The 14815-nt window shown below is 48.6% G+C and overlaps 1 pseudogene; it reads left to right on the top strand.

Moving 5' to 3' along the window:
- Positions 1-12628: 12628 nt before the first annotated feature.
- LOC131569106 (cytochrome b-like) lies at positions 12629-13841 on the top strand (annotated as a pseudogene).
- The last annotated feature ends 974 nt before the right edge of the window (positions 13842-14815 follow it).

A 14815-nucleotide genomic window follows, 5' to 3' on the forward strand; every position in this document is an offset into this window, starting at 1 on the left:
AATAGATACCTACACAACCGTATACATAAGGAAATCTAAACACAGATATTACAATACACATAAAGAACTAGATACATATACACACAAAGATGTGACTGAAAACCTGTATGTATGCAGGTATCTATAAGTGCATATATACACAGTACATTCATAAATCTGATAGCATATGTACAGAAATAGGCCTGTACAAATAGCAGGCTACATATGTACAAGTCCATATAATTATGCCTGTTCACATGCAAGTCCGTGTATCTTTAAACAGAGCTCCAAGCAGAGGGATCCCAGCTGCCCCATCTTCAAAGCCTCTCCCTCGGGCTCCTCCTCCCGTACAGAGCAGCTCTCCTGGACAGCGACAGCAGATGGGGCATCCGGCAAGCAAAGGGAACACTGAGTGAGTAAGGGGACGTTTCTCTTGGCAGCAGCAGCACTTCCATCAGGGAAGAGGAAATGTCAGAGCCTCCCCAAGAGGGTCGGAAAGAGAAAGCAGCCGAGCGGCCCAGGCTGTGGTGAGCTGTTCACTTCTTTCAGGCATCCCAGTTGCCCTGAGGGAACTCCCTCATGTCACGTTACTGAACCACCTCTGCACTTACCAAGACTGCGGCCCCCAAATAAATCAGTATTTATGTCTCCAGCTACTTGCACCAATGACAGGGAACGTCCTCTAACAGTGCTGGGGCACAAAGTTACCTTCCACAGGTCCTCTGACAGGGCCTTGTGCTTCCTGTGCTGCCTGTCTTTCTCCTTACCTTCCTCTTGGAAATCAAAGCCAGATCTCTCCTTCTACCAGCCTATACCCAAACGTAAAGTAAATAGAGCAGGGTGAGAACGTCAGTGTTCAGTTCCTGAAGTGCCTTATTAAGGTGTTCTTCAAGTAATGGAGGTAAAATCTGGGTGGGCACTCCTAATTTCCAGAAGCCCATTGTCAATTTCATTGACCCTGAAAACAGCAGAGATGTGCCCATAATACCCGATCAATCCATTTGGGGAAGTTTGAGGTTCAGATTCTCTGAGGCTTTAGATTTTTACGTCTCTGGACAATGCTTCCAGGAATCTAAATAGATTTCAGAAATTAAACTTTTCTCCTTTTTTCCTCAGTCTTTGCACTCCTGTGCACCAGAGATCTTCAGTGAATGGATTCCACTCTAATCCATCTCCAAGATGAATCTCTCAGCTGTGTTCACACTGATGGTTTGTGTGTCTCTTCTGCATGGTGCAATTTCAAAATCTTCGTTCCTTTCTATCTCTGCCCTTCTTTTTCTGTTTTAGCTTGCAAATGCATGCAGATGTATCAGAAATGATACACTTCATTTCTGACGCACCACTTCCTGTCTCGTAATTTCATTTTATCCTGTTCTGATGTTATGCTAGCCTTATAGGTTTTATTCTAAGTGGACTCCTGTTTTCATGAATGTGGAAGTTCTATAATGCAATGCTCTCATTCACCTGCTTTCATGAAACCCTTCATTAATACTAGCACAAGTAACTCTGTGGTTCCCTTCTGCTTTGTAAAAGATTTGGGAAACTCAAGTCCTGCTCAGCTACAAAAGAACATACACGGTGCTTGGTAATTCCCCAAAGAGTTTAAATTAATGGTTAAACAACTGCAGCTTCTTCACTTCACAGAAATTGGGAGAAAAGACTTTACAAATATTGAGGAATTCAGTGCAAGGTTGATGGGCATCCCTCAATTATCCAGACAGACTCATGTCACTGGCAAAATTCCTTCTTTTTCAAAGGTTTTCATTTGCTTTGGCTGTACTTCGTATGGCTGCAGGGCACATTTCCCTTGTTTTAAGAAGTATCTTGGCAGGTATTCTTGGTGATATATCTTGCTAACTATGCCCTTGGAGGAATTACTCAGTTCTGCAGTCCTTATTACACACCCTGTACTAAAAGACTTTTATGCTATTTTCCCTCTCTCTGTCTTTTCACACTTGTTCAATAATGTTTTCTTTCTAAGGATATTAACCACAATATCCCAAAAGATTTGAAAATGCTTACTTATTTTTTCCCTAAGTATTTACAAAAGAACAGTTAAAAAAAAAAAAATCCGTATACCTGCTGGATGTAAAATGCAACTAAAAATAAACTTGAGAGTTCTCCCAAAAACCTTAAGAGAAAAACCCCACGTATTCTATAAAACCCAGAGTATTCGCTTACAGTATTCAAAAATGAGCATGTTCTAGAAGAGAAAATTTGTGACACGGTTCTGCACAGAATTCTATGCTTTCAAGCTTTTTGCCCTTCAGGGGCAGTGCCATTCTCTGAACTGTAATGCTCTGAGCATGTTCTGCTCACCATGGCAGCTTTGTGCCGTCCCCTGGTACAGATCATCCTCCCAGCAAAGGGGGAGTGCAGCCACCACAACTCACAGCACCTTCCCACACAGCAAGAACCTGAAGGAGAGAGATGGCTTTCACCAGCTGCTGCGGGTTCTAACACTGCCACCTCTCAGCTGCTGAAAGCCTGAATTTCTGTGTTGCAGTGTGTTAGTTTATTGAGCCAAATGTTCTGTTAGTTTGGGGTATGTTCAAGTGTTCCCCGAGTTATTACAGTTAATTTCTCCCCCGTGTTATGCTCTCTTCCCTACGTGTCTCTCAAGGAATCCCCTCCCTCCTCACCAGATTTTTCCCTGTCTGTCAAGACAACCCGGCCCCTTTGGCCCATCCATCAGCCCAAACCCTACCCTTTGTTCCAGAAAGTTCCCTGTCTCTTACCCCAAGATCCAATCTCTATCCCAACCCTCTCTCCTCCCCTTGTTCTGATTTGTTGTGGCCCTCGAAACCACACCCCAACAGTCACTTATTGGTTACTGTATGGTGTCCACCCCCGTTTTTGAAAGATTTTAAAAACCTGTGCACAGGGGTGTTGGGGGTTCTTTTAACTTTTGCTTCCCTTTGGGGATTTTCTGTTAAGTACCTTCTTTCAGCCGCTCCTATAAAATTCATTGCACTTTACACCGCAGAAGAGCTTCTGCTGTCTTCTCTACTTGGTCCTCCAGGGGTCTCTACTGCTAGGCAGCTGACCTAGAGGTTCTGGCTCAGGCAAACCCTAGTCTAGCCAGTTCTCCACTCTTGGCATTGTCCCTGGAACATCCCAGAGCTAGCCGGGGCTGCGGAGGGCAGTGACAGTGACCCATGCCCTGGCATGTCCCAGCCCCCAGAGCCACATCGGCCAGGCCACAAGCCCCAGCCCTGGTCTCCACTGCCGGCCTCAGGGGCTCCTGGGCATCCTCACCCTGAGTGAAAAGGCAGCCTCAGGAGCCGCCCAGGGCACTCTGGATCCAGGCTGCAGACACACTAAAGCCAGCACTGAAAGGGATGCGGATGGGGACTGCAGCTGGATCTTGCAGTGCTCACCACCCTTGACTGCCCTGTAAGTGAGCCCAAACCTCACCTGCAGCACCTTGAGCACATTTACCCTGCTTGCCCATCCTGGAACGTGGTGTTCTCACATCATACACCAGCCCTTTGCAGGGAGTGACCAGCTCCCAGGTGCTCTGCTACCCTGGCCTTACTTTCTGTTTGCCAGTAACGAATTTAACGGATACACTCTGAGAAACCTAGCACAACATTTGCTTCTCAGGAGCTCTTAGGCAAAAAAACTGCACTGCTCACTAGTTTTTGCACAGAAAAGGAGGTCCTGACAAAGCATAATGCACAGGCAGGGCTCTGGCATACGAATTCCTGAGCCACAGGATACCATCCGTTGTTGTTCTTAGCTGCTTTGCTGATATTTTAGAGCCAGTTCTGGACAGGGGCTGCTGCTGACAGGATAGGAAAATTTGGAGAAATCAAGGTGCAGGAGACAAAAAAAAAAAAAAAAAAAACAAGGGGGAAACCACTTAGAAATACAGAGCACAACAGAAGTCCTTGGAGATGGTTCAATAGAAAATGGCAGCAGCAGTAAGCAGAGCCCGAGGCTGCTCACTGCCACCAGAGGGGCTCCTCAGTCCCCTGCTGGTTTGTGTGTGATTCTTGCTGAGCTCCCTGTGCCCCTTCAGCAGATGCAGCCCTGCCTGGAAAGGGCTCCATGCTCTGGTGTTCCCAGCTTGCTCCAGGCTACATTCTTAGCAACACTGAAAGAAGAGGGGAAAAAAAGAGCCATTTTCTGTGCTGCCTGCAAACTCTTCTCCTTCAGTGCCACTGCCAGAGATCGTCCCTCTGTCAGCTTGGCACTGTGCCTGCTGCATCCTCCTCCCTGTCCCTTGCATTAGGTCCTGCATATCATCAGCACTCGCTGTCCCACACCATGAACAGAGAGAGCTGTGTCAGAAGAGCAAGGATTGCATTTCTTGGCCTTTCTAACAGAGACAAGAAGCATGAGTCCAAATAACTTTGTTGTTTGTTCCTGTCCTCCTTTTTAATAACTGTTTTGCTTTAACGCAAAAGTCTCTTTTCCCACATGGATGGAATGATCTGTAATTGGCAGTTGCTTCAGGCTGTCAGGCACCATGGGAGTTTTCTCTTGTCTCTGATGAGGATTTGGTGTATTTTCCATTGTTCACTTGGTGGTGTCATCTTGGGCTGAGCTCAGCGGCCGACCCTGCTGTCCCCAGGGGATGCATTGGGACGCCAAGCCCCTCAGGGCTGGGATTCGGGGGAGGGCGGGCTCGGAGCGCCCGGAGCCTGGGCCCGTGAGGAGCTGCTGCTGGCGCTGGCTGTGCTCAGCCCGCTGTGCCGAGCAGCCGCGGCCATGGAGACACAGGCGGGAGCTGTGGCCGAGGCCGGCAGGCGGCCCGGGCCGGCTCGCAGCTGCGAGGACGCCGGCAGCCTGTGCCCTGAGGCCGAGGCTGCGGCGGGCGGTTTGCGGGCAGGGCTTTTCCGAGCTGGCCACAATGTGCTGCCTCCCCGTGTGGGTCCGGCTGCGGCAGAGGCCGGCGGGAGCGCGGCGGGGCTGGCAGCGGCGGGCAGAGGCCGCAGAGAGCAGCAGCCCGGCCGGGCCCGCTGCGGAGCGGCAGGGAGCTGCCGGGCAGCCCTCGGCCGTGTCTGTGCGCACAGGGCAGGAGCAGAGGCCGGAGCAGAGTCAGGAGCCGCGGCAGGAGCCGGCCATAGCGGCAGCTCGCCGTGCCTAGGGCCGCAGCCGCAGCTCTCCCCTGCCGGTCACAATAGCTGCCGCTCGCCTCCGAGGCTCCGGCGCTTCCCGGAGACGAGGGGCCCGGTCCCCAGCACGCCCTGGAGCCCCGCAACGAGAGGAGCCGCCGGCGCCGCAAAGGGCAGCGCAGAGGGCGCAGGTTGAGGAGGAGGACATGAGGCTCTCTCTGAGCCGCGCTGTGGCAGCTCTGCCCTCTCGGCCTTCGCCTTGAGCCCTTCGCTTCTTTTCCATGAGCCCTGATCCCGGTCCTTGGCCAAGTGCCCCCGCAGCCCTTTCCAGGGCTGCAGGAAAAGCTGCCTCAGTCACAAAATCACAGAATCCCTGGCTTGGAAGACAGATACTTTCAAGACCATCGAGTCCAACCCATGGCCTAACACGTGAACTAAAGCATGGCCCCGAGTGCCACATCCAGTCTTCTTTTAAAGGCTTGCAGGGATGGTGAGTCCACCATCTCCCCAGAGGGGTCTGTCCCAGGAAGAACCAAGATAACACTGGGGCCTTCTACCCGCCGGCGCTTGGAGCTCTGGAAGTTTGTCTTTCTACTTAGGCAAAGGCCATGGAAATGGACTGGGAAAAGTAGTCACATATAGAGTAGCCTACAGAGCTCTAAATTGATGTGCAAGGAATACAGAAAAGATAGAAAAGAAAAAAAGGCAAAACGCAAATGGCATCAGCAAAGTCTTGTGCATGAACACATAGCTGCAGAGGGTCTTCTCAGCCCTATTTCTTTGTATTTCTGGGAACCAGAGGAATCCTGCTTGAGCCTCTGGGTTTGGGAGGTAAAAGTTCATTTCTTTTTTCTCCTTGGGGCAGCTCCTGTTGCTAGCATCAGCTGAGCCTCTCTCCAGCCTGTTGCCTGTTCTGATTGTTGCAGCAAAACAACTGATGGCAGACAGAAGATACTGACGCTTGCAGAGACGTGTCTTTTTCCAGTGCCAGCTGTGAGTGGGAGTCAGAAGAAAAACTCCCGAAAGCACAACTCCATTGGAAGATTGCCTTCCTTTTCATTCCGATGCTCTAGATCCACTTCTGAATTGTCAGTTGTTTGTTAAGGATGGGAAGTTCTGTTTCATGATTTTTTTCATGTGGTTTGGCAGTGGATGAGGCTCTCATTCAGTCACAAACTCCAGACCAAAGTGCCTTTGGAAGATGGCCCACGTGGCAGTTTTTGCCCAGCCATGGTACTTGTGGATATAAGACAGCAAGGGCAATGGTATTTGCAGCCAAAACCCAGCAAAGCTTGGCTCAGCCAAAACATCCTAGGGAGATTGAGGCCTCCAGCTGTCCCTAGAAATCAGCAGAGTTCCAGACAAATGGTTGTGTAGCACTAAGTGCAATCGCTTTGCCTGGATCAGAGCCTTGCACAGCTGAAGAAGCAGAAAGATCAGCACGGAGCTCCCAAAGGCCCCTCACATCATTTTCATTTTGCTCATCTTGTGTAAGTTTGCAACTAAACGTGTGTTTGCAGTTGAGCTAATGAGAGAAAAAAAAAGTGAAAAGAGGCTTTCTGGCAGGGCCAGGGCATTGCAGAAGAGGAATCACTGGTGTGCATTTCATTGGACCTCTCTCAAGCCTCTAAAAGTATTATAGCCCTGATTTAAAACAGGCCAGTATGAACCAACTTGGAGAGACAGAGACTAAAATTACTTACAGGGTTTTTTTTTAAGTGTGAGAAAAACTACCCAAAGGGTGTTGTTGTATGACATTTTAAAATATACAACGTCAAAATTATCAACTGCAATAAATCAAGAGTTTAAAAAGGAGTGTTTTGGTATATGAATAATTAAAACCACAAAAATGTGCAGATATGAATGCATGTTTTCATAAAAATCATGAAATTCTAGACAAAAAAATACATGCCCTGAACTACAATACAAAGGCAGATAGAAGTGTACTTGAATTAGCTCTTTTTACATTGCTGGAGTTTTTTCCTTGTGAAGAGGAGCTAGGGTATTGTTGAAAAAAAGTGGCACAAGCAGGACAGGGCAGCGCGCTGTGCTCCGTGCAGAGGCTGCCAGGGGCTGCCCGAAGAGCGCCCTGCTGCAGCCAGAGCCCTCCCGGCCTGGGGCCTGGGAGCAAAGGGCCAGGGCAGGCACCTCCTCCTCGTCCTGACCCTCCACCGCTCCCTGCTGCTGCTGCTGCTGCTGCTGCTGAGGGAAAGAGACTCTCCTAAGGCCCCGTGAACGAATGCACTTACACAGCCCTGGGGATGCCAGTGAAGGAAACCACGTGTCACGTAATGCATGTATGACCAGAGTCACCAAACACCACCTAAATATGGAATTGTTGCACCTCTCTAGGACAGGCAGAAATTGAAAGAATTAATTGGAGACTTCAGGGCAGAAGAGGCCAGAGGAGGGAAACAACTCTAAAGGGAAAACCATCATATCTGGAGGGGGAAACATCTCTGCCTGCTCAGAATCAGTCGAGGGAATATGTGTCTAATCCTAGCCAGAAAGGGATGTTTTAGGTGAGCTTTGCACCTCCAACTGCCTCGGACCAGAGCCAGGAAGATTCAATTATGCAAATGTTACATAGATAGAGAGAGAGAGAGAGAGAGAGAGATTGACAGATTTCGTTACTGAAATCTCTCTTTACTGTCCCCTCTGTGTTGCTACAGACATCAGAACTTGGTAGCCAGTGCCCTGCTCAATTACAATCCTGAGACTGCTCTCCTGTTGCTTCAAAAAAGCACACGCCTGGGGAATCTGGAGCGTGTAGGTCCTTACGGAAAGGGATCAGACCCAGAGCATTGCACTGGGAATTGCACTCTTTGTGCATCTGTGCTCGGGCAAGTTCTTCTCTTGGACTCAACCACACTGGTGGTGCTAAAGTGGCTGGAATGAGAAATAAAGCCCATCTCCCTCCAGCTCCTGTAATCTCTGAGGAGCAGCTGGAATGCAAGGGCATTGACCTGCTGCTCAATTCCCAAACAACACACACTGATTCCCTGGGCTGCAAAAAGGCACGGTCACTACTAAGCTCAAAGTGATGTGTGAGGCCATGCCGGAACCACAACAGCTCCTTCTGCACCAAGGTCCCTGCACAGAATGATGTGTTCTCATGCAAAACTACTGCATTCTCCAGAAGTGATACATTGGAAATTAAAATTCTAGCAGACTCAGTCCCAGTGCTATAAAAGGGCAGAAAAAAATGATGAAAACAACTTTAGCTGGGAGAAAAAGAAAATGAAAAAGCCTCTTCCTCCCAGCAAACAAAAAAAAAAAAAACTACTAAGGAAAAAAGGGGGAGAAGTTGCTTCCAAAAGCAGCTCAAATATTTGGATGCACTGGGGAAATGCTGAAGGTCCCTCATGAGGCTCCTCATGTCCAAGCAGAAGCTTCTTCTGCGCCTCCTCACTGGCCTTGTGCTCCACCCCCTTGCCCAGCTCCCCTGTCCTGTGCACACGCTGCAGCCCCTCCATGACTCTCTGCTTCCCAGGGGCCCACAACTGCACACAGCACTCCAGCTGTGGCCGCGGCGCTGCCCAGCACAGGGCCACGCTCACTGCCCTGCTCCTGCTGCCCCACTGCTGCTGACACAGGCCACCATGCCCTTGGCCTTCTTGGCCACACGCTGCCTCATCTTCAGCTGCTCAAGACCGGCAGCAACCCTGGCTTGTTTTGGCCTATGCAGCTCCCCAGCCACAAAATTGCCTATTTCACTGCAGATACAGCAGGCACCATTTCAAGATGGCCTTCCTTTTCTGAGCAACATAAGACAGCAGTCAAAGACTTGCAGCTTCACCCCCACTCTGTGCTCCAAGGCACTTGCCAAAGTTGCAGACTTCAGTGCAAAATGGATCAGCAGAAACTTTCCCCGTCTGCTGTTTGCAGCTTCTCAAAAGCCAAAAGTCAATTGAGTCAGCAGTGACTCTACAAGTGAAGAACAACTCAAGAAAACTGCAGAACACTTGCACAAGCCAAAGACACCTTTCCAAAAAGGGAAAAGAAACCAAGAAAGCCTTTTGACCTCCAGCACTACCACATGTGCCCTTGGACATGACCCCACACAAGTCCAGAGATGGAGCTTCCCTGAACCAAGCAGCCAGAAGCACAGCCGGAGCCCCCAGCTCTGCACTGCCCCAACAGGACAGGTCAAAGGCCAAGTTCTGCGGTCACTGCCTAGAGGAAATCCCTAGCTCCTGGCAGGACTCCAGCACCCAGCATCCTCAGCCTGCAACAGCAAAGTACTGGCTGCTCCAAAACTTGCAGCTCTGCCTTGCACTAAAGACAGCACCACACACAACTGGCACTTACAGGTCTGGAATAGGGCGGTGAGAACAACGTTGGAGGGTTGTTGTCATCCACCTCATTTTGCTCCTCTTTGGCTTCTTCTGCAATAACAGAGAGAGTCAGGGGAAAAACGGCTCTTGCTCTTCTTATCTTGTCTCTACTTATGTGAAAAAAGAGTCAAATAGTAGATTGAAAAGGAAACACCATATACAGCAAAAAGCGCAGGAGCAAGATGGTGAATCATTATAGCACTGCTCTGCAAGTTTGCAGGCTGTGCTGCAACACCAGAAAAAACAAGGCGTTTGAAAGTGTGCAAGTGCCCACCGAAAAATGACTCATACACGAGGTTCCTCCTGCACTGGGCAAGGCCTAGGGCTGCTCTGACACTCAGGCCTTCCATGCACCAAGGCAACCTTCTGATGTCACTATGACGAGGTGGCAACCATGCCCCGACAAGACAAAGCAAACGCTCTGTATTGGTCTGTGAATTTATACCAAGCAATAACCAATCTTCCCTACAGCAAATGCAAAAGAGCCTGGGAAGTTCTCCTGCATCACAAAGCAGCACAAATTCTCCTTGTGGGCCGAAGCCTGTTGTTCATGGGATCCAAGAGGAACTCCAAGAATGACCTCAGCTGTGGCCGTGGCGCTGCCCAGCACAGGGCCACACTCACTGCCCTGCTCCTGCTGCCCCACTGCTGCTGACTCAGGCCACCATGCCCTTGGCTTTCTTGGCCACCTGGCCACACGCTGTCTCATCTTCAGCTACTCAAGGCCACCACCCCTGGCTCCTTTTGGCCCACGCAGCTCTCCAGGCAAAAAGTTGCCTGTTTGACTTCAAATACAGCATCCACCTTTTCAAGATGGCCTTCTTGTTCCACAACTGCATCTTCTAAGGAGATGTCACTAAATTGACAGGAATAGAATTCTCAGTCTCTCTGACTAAATTGAACTGGGCTAATTCTACTCTCTGGGATGTTGCTCTTAGTTCAGTGTTCTCCTCTGGCTGCTGTCAGCAAGTGACATTTTCTCTGCAAAACTGAGTTTGTAGTTCTTCAGGACTCTGAGAGGGAAACTAGGAACTATCCACTTACGCCTTTGTTACCTTTGTTGAAGGCATCAAAATGGATTTTCTTTCGGTCTCCCTAGCCGGTCCTCTACTGCTACTAGCCAAGGTGACAGCTAGCTCTAGAATTCTTAAACATCAGGAACATGAAATGTCCCTTTCTCACTCAGCTCAGAATCAGCACCGCTGAATACACGCCTGAGGTGACCTGTAGTGGGCACGGGAAATGAGTCAGATGCTGTGAGAAAACTGCCTGGGCTGTTGAATCCCACAGAACAAGTAAACCCAAACAAGCTGATTTCCTGTTTGCCAACTTCCCTCCAGGAGACACGTTTCATTCACACAGCCAGCAAGAGATCAGGACAATGTTCTTGGTTGTGCCTACAATTTGGCCTGTTTTGCCAGTAAATGACTAAAAACATAACCAAGAAAATGCAGGTTCTTCTTTAACACTCAATGCTACTGTTCTACCAAAACCATAAAAATGCTTCTAAAATCCTCTCCTTCAGGTACTTTTTAAAAAAAATCAGTTGCATGCACCAATTCTTCTAAACTTGCTGGAAACTGTTGCCCAGAAAATCTTCCCCAAAATCCCTCTGAGCTCTGGCATTTCTGTTGTGAAACAGCACAGCAGCATCTCCATGGTTCTTGAGCAGACACTCACTGCTTTGGAGTTTGCATTTCATTGCAATGGGAAGATCACTATTTTAGCACTCAGTCAAGGGTCAAGGTAGACAGTCAGATTATTTCAGGAGAAACTGTAGAAGGAAAGAATCTTCCCTGAATTCTGGGAACAACTACCTACTATTCTTCCTAATCACCATACTCATCCTAATCATTGCCAACAACCTATTTGTCCTGTTGATTTCCTACTAATCAGCTGATGACACGGCCGAGCAGAGGCCGACACCGCCGCCCTCCAAGTCGTAATTTACAACTGAATCAGAGACATCAGACTTATCCTTTGCATAGCACAACTAGGCTCCACCACAAACACCTGAGAAATCCAACAACTTCCTACCCCATCCCAATCTCCTACACTACCTCTACTAGGTCTCATCCTAGCTGCAACCAGAAAATCCGCTCAATTCGGCCTCCAGCCATGACTCCCAGCTGCAATAGAAGGGCCAACGCTCGTATCCGCCCTACTCCACTCCAGCACAATAGTAGTTGCTGGAATTTTCCTACTTATCCGAACCCACCTTCTATTCAATAATAACCAAACCACCCAAACCCTGTGCCTCTGCCTAGGAGCTTTATCCTCACTATTTGGAGCCATGTGCGCCCTCACCCAAAACAACATTAAAAAAATCATTGCCTTCTCCACTTCAAGCCAACTAGGACTAATAATAGTCACAATTGAACTAAACCTACCCGAACTAGCCTTCCTCCACATCTCAACTCACACATTCTTCAAAGCCATGCTCTTCCTATGCTCAGGCTCCATCATTCACAGCTTAAATGGAGAACAGGACATGTGAAAAATAGGAGGACTCCAAAAAATACTCTCCACAACCACTGCATGCCTTACCATCGGCAACCTCGCCCTAACAGGAACATCGTTCCTAGCAGGATTCTACTCAAAAGACCAAATAATTGAAAGCCTAAACACATCCTACTCAAACACTTGAGCCCTACTCCTAACCCTTCTAGCCACATCATTCACCACGGTACACACAATCCGCATAACCGTACTAGTACAGACCGGCTTTGTTTGAATTCCGCCCTTGACCCCAGTAAGTGAAAACAACCCCGCAGTAACTTCCCCTGTCACTCGCCTTGTGCTGGGAAGCATCCTGGCAGGATTCCTCATCACCTCATTCATCATCCCCACAAAAACCCCTCCAATAACCATGCCACCTTCTATTAAAATAACCTCCCTAATTGTAACAGCCCTAGGCATTGCTTTAGTTCTAGAAATTTCAAAAATAGACCAAACACTCATCCTCACAAAACAAGCTCCCTTCTAAAACTTCTCAACATCCCTAGGATACTTTAACCCCCTAACCCACTGCCTAAGTATAACCAACTTCCTCAAAGGAGGAGAAAACATCGCATCCCACCTAACTGACCTCTCCTGATACAAAATACTAGGTCCAGAGGGGCTAGCCAGCCTGCAACTAATAGCAACCAAAACTGCCACCACCCTCCACTCAGGCCTAATCAAAGCTTACTTAGGATCATTCGCCTTATCCATTCTCATCATCCTCATATCCACATACAGAAATAACCAATGGCCCTCAACCTTTGTAAAAACCACCAAATCCTCAAAATCATCAACAACGCCCTAATCGACCTCCCAGTGCCATCAAACATCTCAACATGATGAAACTTTGGGTATCTAGTAGGCGTTTGCTTAATTACTCAAATCGTCACAGGTCTTCTGCTAGCTATGTACTACACAGCAGATACCAATCTAGCCTTCTCCTCTGTCGCTCACATATGCCGAGACGTACAATTCGGCTGACTCATCCGCAACCTCCACACAAACGGAGCCTCCTTCTTCTTCATCTGCATCTACCTACGCATCGGCCGAGGACTCTACTACGGCTTATACCTGTGGAGGATATTATTAATAGTTGGTTAGCTGAGAAAGGCCATGCTGACATAATGCCGCTGGTTAAGCTGAGAGAGGGAAGTCAGCAGTCAGTAAGCTGAAAGGAGAAGTCAGCAGTCGGTGACCAATGACAGGCAAGGAAAGACTGCCCTTGCTGCAACATGAGGATAGGGAAGAGAGATTCTTCCTGAGAATATGTAGAAAGTATCAAAAGTATAACCATAAGAATGCAGAAGTAGGCGTAGTTGCTGATATGTAACTAACCAATCCTGAGCTCAACTTTTGCAATATGTATGAAGCTCATTATGAACTGTATTTACCCTGCTGTACTAATCAATAAAATCGGGCCTGTGATGATCTAATTGATGTCCTGGTCTCCTTCCGTCGACACATACCTAAACAAAGAAACCTGAAACATTGGAGTCATCCTCCTCCTAACCCTCATAGCAACTGCTTTTGTAGGATATGTCCTACCGTGAGGCCAAATATCATTCTTAGGAGCTGCAGTAATCACAAACCTATTCTCTGCCATCCCTTACATCGGGCAAACACTAGTCAAGTGAGCCTGAGGCGGGTTCTCTGTTGACAACCCTGCACTGACCCGATTCTTTCTCTCCACTTCCTCCTTGCCTTCGTCATCGTAGGCCTTACTCTTGTCCATCTCACCTTCCTCCACAAAACAGGCTCAAACAACCTGCTAGGCATTCCCTCAGACTGTGACAAGATCCCCTTCCACCCATACTACACCATCAAAGACATCCTAGGATTCGTACTAATGCTCTCCCTACTTGTCTCACTAGCCCTATTCTCCCTCAGCCTCCTAGGTGACCCAGAAAACTTCACCCCAGCCAACCCACTAGTCACCCCTCCTCACATCAAACCCGAGTGATCTTTCCTATTTGCTTACGCCATCCTCCGATCCATCCCAAACAAACTAGGAGGCGTAGTAGCTCTAGCTGCCTCAATCCTCATCCTGTTCCTCACCCCACTACTACATACATCAAAACTATGATCAATACCCTTCCGTCCCCTATCACAAACCCTATTCTGAACCCTAGTCGCCAATGTCCTCATCCTAACCTGAGTAGGCAGCCAGCCAGTAGAACACCCCTTCATCATCAACGGCCAACTAGCCTCATTCACATACTTCACAATCATTCTAGTTCTGTTCCCCCTTGCGGCCGCCCTAGAAAACAAGCTACTTAAACTTTAATTAACTCTAATAGTTTATAAAAACATTGGTCTTGTAAGCCAAAGATTGAAGACTAAACCCCTTCTTTAGAGTTACCCCACCACACACCTCAGGAAGAAAGGACTCAAACCCTCTGCTCCAATTCCCAAACCTGGCATTTTTCACTAAACTACTTCCTGACCCTACTGCTAAAGAGCTCGAATCGCCCCCCGAGACAACCCCTGCACAAGCTCCAACATCCTAAACAAAGTCAACAACAACCTTCACCCCCCAATCAAAAGCAATCCCACCCCCTCTGAATACAACACAGCTACCCCACTGAAATCCAACCGGACCGACAACAAATCCCCACTATTCACCATCCCCTCGTCCATCAACAACCCCAACACACCCCCTATAACAAGCTCCACCATGACAACCAACCCCATCCCAAAACCATAACCAACAACACCCCAGCAACCCCAAGCCTCCGGATAAGGATCCGCTGCCAGCGACACTGAATACACAAACACTACCAACATTCCCCCTAAATAAACCATAACAAGTACCAAAGAAACAAAAGGGACCCCCAAACTCACTAGTCATCTGCACCTTGCAACCGCTGCTACGACCAGCCCCAACACCCCATAGTAAGGAGACAGGTTAATGCAACCGCCAACCCCCCTAGAACA

Source organism: Ammospiza caudacuta, chromosome 29, assembly GCF_027887145.1.
Source record: "Ammospiza caudacuta isolate bAmmCau1 chromosome 29, bAmmCau1.pri, whole genome shotgun sequence".
NCBI classification, from domain to species: Eukaryota; Metazoa; Chordata; class Aves; order Passeriformes; family Passerellidae; genus Ammospiza; species Ammospiza caudacuta.